Below are 12,287 nucleotides of genomic sequence, written 5' to 3' on the forward strand. Positions count from 1 at the left end.
TGTGGTGAAGAGAAGGTGATCCTGTTGACTGCATCATCCTGGACTGACACTGTATTCAAGGCAGAAGCTGTTTCTCAGTACAACATTTGCGAGCTCAGGCTAGCTTACTTTGCTGGAGCATCAGTTGCAGTGGATGCTCAGTGTCTCTGAAAGCTCAGTGTAAGATTTATTTGGACCCTAGAACCAAAACACGGATATCTGAGTGACTGGACAGTTTAGAAGATGCGACAAAAGAGATACGCTTGGAACTGCACACGGGTTCTCTGGCAAGGCCAGGGAGAGAGTGCTGAGCTTTCTGCCTTCCAGTCCTCTTTACAGATCGCAGGATGGATTGCTTCTTCTTAATAGCTCATATGAACTGCTAATATTGGTAACATTTATTAACCCCTCCTGCAGACTGTTAATTAAATAATGCAGAGACAAACTTTAATTCCTTTGGTGCTGACTAGATACCTCTTCCACTTGACACAATTTCATTTATCATTACTCTGTGTCCCTTGAGTTTTATTTTCAGACGAACTAAATGCATGCATTTGGTATTTAAGATACCACATTAAAAAGTGGCTGCAAATGTAACAAATATCAGCAGCGTTACCTGAAGCTGGCATGGTGTAGCCAATAAACGTGTCTGACTGCAGGAAACTGCATCCTCAAAAAGGTGAAGAAAGAACTTGAGTAAGTCTGTCTTTAAATTTAAACTTATGAAGAATAGTGGTTAATAAGCCTTTGCTGAAATGTGGCAATGTTCTCTGCATGTGACAGGTTTAAGTTTACGCATAAATGCTGGAGGGAATGGATGAGCTGATTGCCCAAAATGTGATCCTAAGTTATGGTAACCCTTTACCCCAGACTGACTTTTTATTATATCATGCGGCTGTGAGCTGTACCAGAGTGAAGGGAATGGCTTGATGAATGTGCTTCTGAAGCAGTTAAGGTAACGCTCCCATAAAACTTGGGGAAGTATGCAAATTAGTGTCCTCTTCTGGGTGGCGATAAAAGGCACTATTTATAAAGCAAGCTAACCTTTTTCATGTTGGTATTATACAACAAACAATATCAGAAGTTTCAAAATCCTGGTAGTAAGAGCACTGGGAGAGTGGTGCTTCTCCCACTGGAATTCTGTATTGATTTCCAGAGCTGACTTTAAAGATGGACTGAGGTTAAGAAAGAGAAGACTGGTTCCAGGATAAATAAAATCTGCCTCCTAGCTAATCCCCCTCACAGCTATCCTTTGGTAGCTGCCTTTTTTATACCCATCTTGCCCCAGCAGTGGTACCTGGGACTATGGTTTTCTGCACTGAGGGTGGAAGGGGTGGGGAAGAAACAGACAGTGGGTACTGCTCGGGGCAGAAGGCTGTTCATGAAGCAAACATTTACCACATTTATTCTTTTCTTTCAGAATTGTTACTGAGACAGACTTCTCCAACCCAAAAGTAAAAATACATGTGGTGAAATACTGAGAAAGGTACTGCACAAGAGCAGAGTGTGTTGCATTGGTGTATCTCACAATTCAAGATGGAAAAGGGCAAGGCAGACTTTCTTCATCTCTATAAATAACATGCTGCTTTTCATCTGCGTTAAAAGATTTACAGAATCCTTTATTTTGGCACTTGATCACTCTAGCTGGCAGCATAAACATCGGAACTCCATGAGAACAGAAAATCAGAGAAGAAAAATAGCTGTGCAGTCCTACTTGGATTCCTCAGACCGTGGCAGTCAGGCCCCTCATACATTAGTTTCTTGATTTTCTTCCGTTTTACTGTCCGCACCACAGTAAGCACAGAGCGCAGGAAAGGCAACCAAGTGTTCAGCAATGAAGTGAAATGAAGTTTTGACCCATGAGTTATCTAGAGGTTTCCCGAGCAGTTCTAGTCAATCCCAAAGTGCTCCAGTTGTCTACATGAAAACTCTTATGGGTACTGAAATCGTGGCAAAACAAAACAAATTCTGTTGGCAGAAGAGAAAATGCGCTGCTATGTGAATTGCCATATTTACTACCAAAGGCACAGACCTGATATTAGAACTGACAGCAACATTTTCAAACAACTTTCCTATAAAATTTCAAAATAGATTTTTTTTTTCAGAAAAAGGCAACAGTAAAATAAAAACTATGGTTTTATTTTGCCTTTAATTTTTTAAATTTTGAAATTTAAAATTTAATTTTTAAAATTTAAAAACCTTTACTGAATCACACAGACTTCATTAGCAGAACTTAGTAATGTATACAATGTCACGGGAAGGGAAGGGAAAGGAAGGGAAGGGAAGGGAAGGGAAGGGAAGGGAAGGGAAGGGAAGGGAAGGGAAGGGAAGGGAAGGGAAGGGAAGGGAAGGGAAGGGAAGGGAAGGGAAGGGAAGGGAAGGGAAGGGAAGGGAAGGGAAGGGAAGGGAAGGGAAGGGAAGGGAAGGGAAGGGAAGGGAAGGGAAGGGAAGGGAAGGGAAGGGAAGGGAAGGGAAGGGAAGGGAAGGGAAGGGAAAGGATATTCAATGGAAGAGTTTCAAGAATCATAAAGGCTGCAAAAATACCTATTATTAAAAAAGATTTTTTAAAAAAGAAATCATATAATATTTTCCCAGTTACAGTGATCCTAGAGTTTCATGAACTTCACTTGGTTCTGTGACCTAAACTGGCTATCCTGGTTATTCCCAAGCTATATTTTGACCAGATTTGACACTATTAATAGCAAGATTAAAATTTTAATGCTTTTTTACTCTTTATCATAGCTGCTTTCTAATAAATTTTATTGGAAGTTGTATTAGCAGATATCCATTTCCACCATATTTTTAAAAAATTAAGTATTATATGACAAGCATGCTGGTTTGTATGCTTACATACACAGGAAAAGATATGAAAATGAATGAGACTGTCTTTATCAATAACTGAAAAATATTTTTCCCTTACCCAGAGTTGATACATGGTATATATTATTCCATATTTTATAATTCACTCTGTTCAACTAAATGTTTTCTTATCAAAATGCAGTTGTGAAGATTGTCCACAGAGTAAATGATTGATCCATGCTGAATGGATGTGCCTGTAAATCTGATGATATAGAGAAGAAATGTGTGCCTTAATTAAAACTGACAGCTAAATAATATCTCTTTATTTATAGTGAATGCAATCATGAGATCTCCCTCTCTATTTCTCTTTCTCAGCTTTCTGAATTTCAATTTTTCTATAGATTTTTGTATTTTCATAAAATAAACCAATGTGCACATCAATTTATTTTAAGAAAATCCTGTAGTTCTGTCAATGCATTTTCTAGTGATTCAGAAGGTAATGAGTGGTCCCACTGGCACTTCACACAGGCTGCACAGCCATTTATGCCACTTGTGTGTCCCTGCTGGTAAGTAATAACAGGGCCGGGGGGGGGGACGGACATGCCACTTTGGTGGCTGCAGAAAAGGGATTCCCTCCTTCAATGTGGACATAGTACTGCATCTTTCACTGTTCCCTTAAATAGAGCTAACCTGACAGCAGGGAAGATGAGTTCAGCAGGGATAACAGGGGAACAAGGCTAAAACAGAACAGGATGTATCAGGCAGCAAACATGCCTGGGAAGGGAGTGGGGCTGGGAGTGCTGGGAGATGGGATTGCTGCTTATGAGACAGTTTCCGTGTCACCAAATGAAATTATTTCACCTCTGTTTGGGCTGAAAGACTCAGTCATCCCTTTTGGAGAAAATACAGTTATCTTAGTGGTTCCATGAAATCTCAGTGTTTCCAGCACAACAAGGCATTATAATTTCAGTATTACACAGCCATCAATATATATTTTTGAAAAATCATACATTTTTGGACATGAAGTCTTGCTAATGCTGTCTGGTATAAATGTTAGAGCTATGTCGATTTACACCAGTGACATTATTGTTGTTATAATTATTATCATTATTGTTGTCATTATTATTATTATCCTTATTATTATTCAAACTAGCAGCACATTTAATTCAAGTATCCTGACAAGAAAACTGAACTTTATCTTTACAGTTCTTACTGTTACAGTCACTGTTATTTCTTGGCTCTCTCTGCACTTGGAGAAACTATAAAAAGGTCTATATCACCAAAAGTATCATGCTTTTATGCTTACTTTGCCAAGATTAGTTAGTCATTACTGAAAAATTTTAAAATTATATGCCCTGGATTTCTTGTTTAAAAATGAAGAGTGTTTAATATAAGCAGATGACAAAACTTCAGTAGATTATTGTTAGCAAAAGGAGTAAACAAAATTTTTAACATTATGAACGCCTTTTTCAAGTACTGTTGATATACTAATGTCACTGGATACATTTCACTGTCTGGATCTAGTTCTATTTAAGTTAATGAAGTATACACAATTTTTCCCTGATAAAAGTTAAGAGAAACTTACAGCTTGTTGAGGTGTTTCTGGTCTGATTTCAGACTTTTACTGGGTGTCTTACTTAAGCACCTGCCCGCTAAAGTGATTTTTAATATTACTGACCTGCATTCTGTAGGATCGAGTGTAATGCTAGATACTAATTTTTGTTAACTTTGTCTCACTGCCTGCATTAAAGATAAATAGAGTATGAAATCTGGTCATTTCAGCTTTACAAGGAAAACTCGGTTGATCATGACAGTCCAAAAAGAAAGAAAAGAAGAAAAAAAAGCAAAAACAAACCAAGAAAACAAGAGAAAAAGAAAAATAATAAGAAAAATAATTTCAGAAATTTGATCATAGGTCCTGTTTCAGAACAAGTTATGGATGAACATTCTGCAGTTCAAAGAATAAACCAGAATGTTGACACATTGCTGTCGTAGCAACTGTATTATACCTATACAACACTCCCACAATTACTGTGGAATTAATATAGGCCTGGAGCTAGCTGTACAGTGATGAATCAAGTCCCACAAAAAGCTTATCTGAAGCCATCCCTTTGCTTACCAGGATTTTGGCAAAATACTTCTCCATGGTTTCAAGCAGGCTAGAGCTGTCGTGAAAATCATCTTTCTTTTGCTACTTCAGCATTTCTGTTCTTAAAAGAGGGGTCATTAAAAACTTCCTCTTCTTTCCTCCTTGATTCTGAAAGTTGGAAGAAATGAACAAATAATTTGATATAAGTTTATTTCTATCTATTTTCTATCAGTCAACAAAATTCTTCTGAAAACATGAGGGAAAAGATTATTAGTTTTGATCCAGCAGACTGTGGTGTTTTCATGGCATGCTTATTTAGGGAAGAAAGATAAGGTAATTTAAGTATTTTAGCTGTATTTTAAAACCATTTTTTTGTGGTTTAATTTTCGGAGTGTTTTGAAATAATTAGTTCACAAAACATAGCAGTATGATCAAGACCTCCATTTGGATGTAGTTAAGAGTCTAGTGTGAAGTCTTGTACAGAGGATACGCTTTCCAGAACACAAGTTTGTACAAACAGCATTGTACACATGCATTTTTTTAATAGTAAGACAGCAGGTCTGTAATTTTAGCAGCAGAAATAAGAACTGTACATGTAATGGTAAAACCACTATCTTTTGAAGATGGTTTCCTTTGGTCCTGAACTCTGAGGCTGAAATTGTGCATGTTAAGAATTTAATATTTAAGGGTTTAGGTTTATATTTTTAAAATTTCTGTCCAGTGTATGTCAGGAGCATATAACAGATAATACATGAATTGATCACCATTAACACAAGTAAATATACTGAACCGTGACATTTAGAAATATGAACAGAAATCTTTATTGCACTTAGCTCTCTCTAGCTGGTATCTGAGGGATACAATACGCCACACAACCAGGTCCTGATGACAGCACTACAAAGAAATCCCCAGAGCAGTTGTTGGGTTTGGTGGTTTCTTTGGGTTTGTTTTTGGGTTTTGTTGTTGGGTTTTTTTTGTTTTGCTTTGTTTTGGGTTTTTTTTGTTGGGTGTTTTTTTTTTTTGGGGGGGTGGGTGGGGGTGGTGTTTGTTTGGTTTGTTTTGGTTTGTTTGGTTTTTTTTTTGGTGGGGGAAAACTAGTGTCAACAAAAGTGGAATTTCCCATGTTAAAATCCTGATATTTTTCCTTAACATCTAAGATTTTTCATCACAAAAGCCAAACAAAAAAAAAAAATTTAAGAAAGGTAACAGCAATGCAACCCTGAGACTTTGCAGTATCTTACAGGTGCTTAATGCTCCTGTTTTTGTCTCTGACTCCTGCTTGTGGGTAAGTCCATTTCCCCTTGTACCATTCAGCTTCCTCCCAGGTTGGATGTTGATCCACAGTGCAGAACTGATGGTGGAGAAGACATCAGCAGCCTCATGGCAGTCAGTGACAGGTTGCACACCATAACACACTGGCAGGAATTAGCTGCACCCGAGCCAGTAAAGCAAAGCTAAGTTGCTCTTAGACCGGGAGCCAGTGCAGCCACCAAGGTGCAAGGGCATGTGCATGTCAAATCACTCCCGTCTCTGAGACTTCAGGTTAAAGAAAACTATCAATGAAATTTTCAAAAATAAAACACAGCAAATTTTAAACACTGTTTTTGGCTTTTCTCTTATTTGTGTACTACATGTGGTTAGCTGATTTTCTTATCGAAATGTAAGATGAAGGTAAAGGTTGAAAAGTTAATAATTTCCCATGCAACGGCCTCTGGGATTTTTGAAGACCTCTAGACCAACACATTGATGCTGCCACACCTTCCAAACTAGACACCTACGCTGCCTCACAGCCGGTGCAGGAACTCCTGTGGGGCTAAAAAAAAAGTCAGAGATTTAAGAAACATATTTAAAAATCTGGATTCTTTTTTCTTTGTGCTATTTTGGAGAAGGTCCGAGTCATTTACCTCAGATATGTAAGGCTTATTTTTACATAGACTAAGGGTATTTTTACTACTTTAACATGGAGTAAATAAGCTTTAAAAGAACTGTAAATATAATCTATTTTGTCATTAAAGACCTCTAATACTGCCACAGGGAGAAATACTGAATCCAAGTGCTATGCAAGCCAATAGTTTTGACTTTTCTTCTGCAAATGTTACCTCAAGTCCTTACCTTGTGCCTCTTCAATAACTTTCTGAGTGGTTTTTGTTTCTCTGTGATAAAAAGTGTCTTTTAGGCTGAAAATCCTTTGCCCTGACAGTTTGTGCATTTTCTTTTGAGAAATCAGTATACTATATCTGTGTGCATTCCATTCAGCTTGCTTGAATAACACACTGAAATGTAAATGTATATATTTATACAAAAGTTATAGATATGGATTTTGAGATAATTTTTGAATATTTTTCAGAATTTTGTCCTTGCCAGGGATACCAAGAGTTTATATTCATATGTACTCTATTTTTCTGGTGTATTGACATGTTGGTGTGTGTACAGGCAACCAACACTTACTGAGCAAAAAACTATTCAGTAGAGGAAAATCTGGTTTTAATTTTTCTGCATAATTTTCCTTGTATTCTGGCACTTTTTTAATAGTTTTTTGTTTCGTTTTGGTTTTTTATTTCCTTAGTAATAGTAATTAGGAAAAAAATGAGGAGGGAGAGCAAAATAAGGAGGGAGGAAAACAGCAAAAAACATGTTTGTTTTGGGGGGTGGTGGTTAGGCTTTTCAGTAAAAGAAGACAGAATGCTTGAAAATTTGCAGTTTGAGAACAGTCTGCTACAAAGCATGTTCCTCTTTTAAGCATCTCATTTGTATTTGCTCATAGTTGTGAACATGTTTCTTCTGTATGCGGTAACAAAGAAGATAAGACGGAAGGCGTAGCACTTGTCACAATGGGGTACCAGCAGTTCCTCCCTCTCCTTGCCAAGCAGAAGTTAGCTGGTCATAGTGGCTGTAGCTGCCTTCCTTACTGTTTTGACTTTGTCTCCTTTGAGTGACGATTACGATCTTCCTCCTCTCTCGGTTGAGACCTAATGATTTTCTCAGCTGAAGCAGACAACGATGGGAATGTGTTCCAATGTGGGTGTTCAAACACAGTGTGTGTATGTGGATACAGGGCATAAGGGCTCCTTTTCTGGGTTTGAGAGAGATGCCACCTAGAAAGAGCTTAGAAAAAAGACAACAGTTTAAATTTCACATCAGGTTTCTCAATATAATTTTCCAATGTCTCTTTTCTGGTCTTCTGTTATCTCCCATCAGCCTTTTTTCTTATTTTCTCATCTGGCAGCCTCTTCGCATGCATGTGAATGATAATTCAAATGCTTCAAAAGCTGTTGTTTTCAACTTTTATGAATGTTTCCCAACTCATTCTCTTGTTTTCCTGCTGACAGGCTGCCAAAATCACCCTCTGGTGAATTCTAAAAGGTTCTGGGTAGCAGAAATTGGACCCAAAATTTATTACAGATCTCAATCAGATCTGTGTTACAGAAAATATATGACAGTGCACACATCTCTATTTTTAAGCAGTCCATAACATAGAACTATCAGAACTTTTCTTTCTTTAAGCACAAGCAGCACATTGTTAGATCAAAGATACTTCATTTAACTGTGTAACATACTTGATTCTGCATAATTTTTTGTTGATTCGGGAGTTTCAGCTTAGGCTGGGATTTCGTCCATGACCGAGAGTGTACACAATTCCCTCCTGCTTCTGGGAATAATACACTGTAGCAGTAATCAAATCTGAATTGTTTCATCCCAGATGTCATTCAACATAGCATTACCAGTAATAGCCTACCATGGAATATTGCTGCCAAGTTCCAAACCTGGATCTTGAATGAAACAAAGGGGGAAAAAAATTCCAAGAAACAAAGCTAGAGTTTGTGATTACAATCTTTTTTGGGATAGAATTTCAGGAATTTAATAACTGTTGTGTGAATGCTCATACATATAGACATGATCATAGTTTATGATTTCCATTTGTGAAGCTTGGTGTTAATTTGATTTATGATTTTTTCCTAACAGCTTTATGATGGACAGTCAATTTATAGCATTTAATTTAAACACTGCTGGGACATTGTACAAAAGTTGAGGCCATTGAAACAAATCTTAAGTCAGTGTCAGAAAAAAAAAAGTTCTTTCTTAAAAACTGACATAAGAAGAAAATAAACCCCAGAAAGAACAGGAGAAAAAGGAATAGTTGATTCAAAAAGTGTACTAAAATGAAATAATCATCATTGCAAAGCCCATCCTATAGAAGCTGGATAAGAATGGGAATGAATACACTGGTACCTTGCAGAAGAGCATAGGAATAAGGAAAGGAGAGTGAGGATGAATATCTGACTCCAATAACTTTTGTAAGTAACACCTTTCCGAGTTACTCTGACACTCTGACATTCTTAGAATATAGAGATTTCACTTGGCTGAGGGATATTGGTTGTTCAGTTAAAATTAGAAGCAAGGTAAACAAAAATAAAAAATAAAAAAAAAAAGAAGGAAAGAGAAAGAGGGCTAAGAAAATAAGGGAAGATCCAGGCAGAGTAAGACACTGCAGTGCTCTTAAAAATACCATTGCTTCTTCTGCTGATTCTCAACAACGTTACAGATGTGTGCTGCTCTACCTGTTCAGCAAGTCTTTACTCCTTACCTTGCTCGCTAATCCATTTCATTCATTAATTGCTAGTTCTCAGGAAGGAAGGTTGGTTACAGCAACTTGAAATAATTGATCTAATTTGTTTATGCATTTATTGACCGCAGCTGTATGTGTAAGTGAACTTCAGCTGCAGGTTGCAATAGTCTCACAGATATGCAGATTGACATCTATTACATTGCTGAACTCATAAATTTTCTCATACAAAGACCAAATCACTACATAAAAGCCTGTCGTGTCCTGATCTGGTACCCCCTGAAGTCTTTAATTAGGCCCTACATGTGTACATCTGCTGGGGTATTCTCTTACACCTCATTTGCACCTAACAGCTTCTGAACCAGTTAAAGCTAAGTGTTTGAGGGCAGGTTAAAGTGTACAACGTGCGATTACCTTCACCAGCAAAGCTAGAGGTCTTGCTGTGAAGGTGAAGAAATTGTGGGTGCTTAAGTAGTATCATGCATGCCAGAGGATGCATTTACTGGAGAACATCTTGTGTGAGATATCCCTTCACCTGTTAGTAATTCTGTTGATAGAAAATGCAGCAATGAAACTTAAACTCCAAAGTCACACATTCATATAGGTAAATGCTAAATCATCAGCATGCTTGTCATTAAATATTAACTGATGAATCCTCACAGGAGCCCTGTTTGTGAAGTGCTTATTATCCTTCTATTATAAACTGGGAAGACAGGAAGGCTTAAACCAGTCATTTAGGACTCAGACACTGTTGGACTCCCCAGGTAGAAGGTTTTCTGATCAAACACCAAACCCACAGGTTAATCTCAAAATAAGCCTGATAGAAGGAAAATAATACTTGATGGTGCAGTAAACACAGTTGAAATGAATAAGTAATCACTTCACTGGAAGGCTGAACAAAATAAAGAAACCATTTGTTTAGTTTATTAAGCAAACAAAGCCTTATTTGTACATAAAATTATTGTAACCCTGGGTTTAGAAATTAACCCATGAATATGTTTAGAAGCCACATGGTTCTTTGAAAAGGAGGAACTCAAAGATATATGCAAGCCTGTTTGTCTTCTAATAAGTATCTGTGTTTGAGAAAGACCTGGGTCCTAAACTTCAATATTGCATTTTAGGTCAAATTGCCTTCAGTTACACTGAAATCTAGTATTGATTAACAAAATCTGGTACTAGAGTGAATTCAAGGGGGAATTTTGTGTTTATAATATTCTAGAACAGAAAAACAGAAGAGTACAAAATTATTCAACTAACCTGTTTATAAAGTATGGAAAATAAGGTAGATGAAATAAAGCAGAAAATAACAAGAAAATTGACAAGATGCCACTCACACTACCCCAGTTTTGGAGCTTACAGCAACCCCATTGATAGAAAAGGAAAGTGTAATTTTTTCCAGGCTGTTGCAGTGATTTGTGGCTGTGTATGCTGGTAGGGATGCTCGATCTACAAACAGTTGACACTACACCCTCCACAGATCAGGAGGGTGGAAGCCTTCATCTTGCTACTGAGAGACTGTACTTGGGGGAGTGAGGAGGATGGGGGGTGGGGAAAAAAGCCATGTAGTTAGTGTACCATACTGTAGGGGCATGATATGACTCTGATTGTCTTTTGGAAAACTTTTTACCAGGCTATCAACAACCTTGTTTTTAACCTTCATTATTTTCAGCCCTTTAATTAAATTAAAAGACACGGTGGAAATTGGCTACATCTGGACTCAAGGTTGCCAAAACATGTCGTATACAAGTTACAGTCCTTTATATTTTAGAAAATCACCCCAAACCTCCCCAAAATGTTCAGACTTACATTTCTGACATTTAAGATGAGTCAAAATGATGTGTGAAAGGTGGAAAGGGAGTGGGTGGGGTAGAATATTAATTACTGGTCCTCAACACCACATTTCAATCAGACCAATTCCTGTTTTCATATTAGGCCAAAATGGCAGGACAGAGGAGCACAGCACCACAGAAGGACACATCCAAGCACATTTCTTTGCATGGTCCTTGTGTCACCCCAGATTATATAAGCTTTTTAATTTGTAGGACCATAACTTAAAGTCATCTCAAATAGCATTTTAACCTGTAGATCCTGAACTTATAAGAAGGCCTGAGCATTAATAATATAGCTGCAGAATAAAGCATGTTAAAAAAAATAATTTTTTCACCTAAGTGATTTTTTTAGAAGAATGGTTGTTGTTACTTTTTCTTCTCACTTCTTGTTAGCTTCAGCTTTAAATATGGTCAGAAGGCTAAAGCCTGACTTACTACTGTGAGACTGTAAACCAGTGGATTTGTCACCAGCGGCAACATCCACAAAGACCTCAAGTATTAATGATGGTAGCTCCTGGAAATCTGATGCAATGCTGTGTTAAGGTAGGCCAAGAAACTTTCTTGTGAGTGGGAGAGGATTATCAGAGATCTATTACTACCAGAAATATGAGGAAGGTTAGCAATTAAGGAAGGATTGTCAAAGACTGTGAATGTAAAGAACACTTTATTATGGTAGAATTATAATTACAGTGATTTTTCAAATGTGAATAGCAAAACAACCACCTGTTAAATCGTATTGATTTAAATCACAAAAGCTATTGAATTTTCCATTTCCATCCAGCTGGATGTTCTGCTGTCATGTATTTTCTAAAAGAGAAGGTAAATTTAAACTGTAAGAGACAGAAACTGTGAGAGAAAAAGTGGGGAAAGAAAGGTCTGGAGTTCCCGTTATCTCTTGGGTAGATATGCCTTTGCTGGATAATCTCAGTTTGGATTGACTTACTGCCACTGGCACTTTGTTTGGAAGATTACTTTTATTTGTCCCTTCTCCCCGACCTCTTCCAATCTATGATTAAAAACCTAATTA

This window comes from Falco naumanni, chromosome 3, assembly GCF_017639655.2.
Source record: "Falco naumanni isolate bFalNau1 chromosome 3, bFalNau1.pat, whole genome shotgun sequence".
NCBI classification, from domain to species: Eukaryota; Metazoa; Chordata; class Aves; order Falconiformes; family Falconidae; genus Falco; species Falco naumanni.